The sequence below is a fragment of the Myotis brandtii genome, unplaced genomic scaffold (genome assembly GCF_000412655.1).
Source record: "Myotis brandtii unplaced genomic scaffold, ASM41265v1 scaffold940, whole genome shotgun sequence".
Taxonomy (NCBI): Eukaryota; Metazoa; Chordata; class Mammalia; order Chiroptera; family Vespertilionidae; genus Myotis; species Myotis brandtii.
In genome coordinates, this window is record NW_005371877.1 from 1,079,389 (window position 1) to 1,080,569 (window position 1,181).

The following is a 1,181-nucleotide window of genomic DNA, read 5'->3' on the forward strand; positions in this document are numbered from 1 at the left end:
CGGGTGCTGCTCTTGCCGGTCGCTGAGGGGAACTTGCTTCTGGGAGAAATAACGTTAGCACCGACCGAGAGCAGCTCCTTAAAACCGAGGAAAACGAAGCACAGCAGCCCAGCTTGGCCCGTCAGCCGGGCTCGGGAGGAGGGCGAGCCGGGCCTGGCTGGGGTGGGGAGGGAGCAGCGGGCTGGGCTTCCCCTCCAGTGGCTTTTGTGTTTAGCTGGAAATGAGAGAAACGAGGTAAAATGTCACACGGTCTCCAAAAAGTTCACTGGCTCCAGTGATTGTTCTAACCGTTTACCTTTTGAGGACCAAGAAGGGAGGCACTTTCCCCCCAGTCGCGGGCCCTGCCCCATCTGTCCTTAGCTCTGATTTTACTAGCACTTCTCCCCCCGGAGGCAGGTTCCTTACTCAGGGGCTGGGGCTGGGGGAGCCGTTGCTGTTGGCCCCCGGCTCCTGGAAAGGCTTGTCTGGACACTGAAGTCCTGGAAGGAGGGGGAAGGTGTTTGTTCCACTTGCAGGGTATAGGGCAGAGTGGAGGGTGCTGTTGGATAACCAAGGCGATGGGTTAGATCCATCCACCTTTGCCTGCAGGTTGTGTGGAGTCTAGGAAAGGGGAACCCCAGGGGGGACAAGCAATTTGAGGGATGAATTGAGCAGCCAGAGCGAAGTGCCAGGTGTGGGGGGCCAGAGTGCAGGGGTCAGGCAGGGCAGCGTGTGGGTGATGCTGGGGACCAGCCTTGGTGTGGCCGGCTCACTTGGCTTCTTGGGGAGGCAGCACTGCTGCTGTTGGCTGTGTGACTTTAGGTGGTCACGTTCCTCTCCTGACCTCCTCCTGTGACATAGAAACTGTAGTGCTTGCAGGATGGCTTTCGGAGAAGGTGAGCCGAGGAGATGGAGAAGGGCATTTGGCATTGCTGTGCGCTGGCCGTTCCTACCAGAGGTGTTTTGTAGGAGGCCTTTGAAGGCAAACGGCTGTGTTTGCCTTGTTTTGAATTGCAGACACTCACTTTCTGCACTTATTGGGAGGGACTGTATGGGGGAAACCTGGCCTCCCAGTCAGCCTGTTTCAGCCGAGTCCACTCTGCGTGTGGGAAGGACCAGCCTAATCGGCCGAGTTGCTGAGGAAGCAGCCGCTGGCATTCTGGTCTTTTGCCCCTTCTCTGTGAAGATGGCGTGCTTGTGCC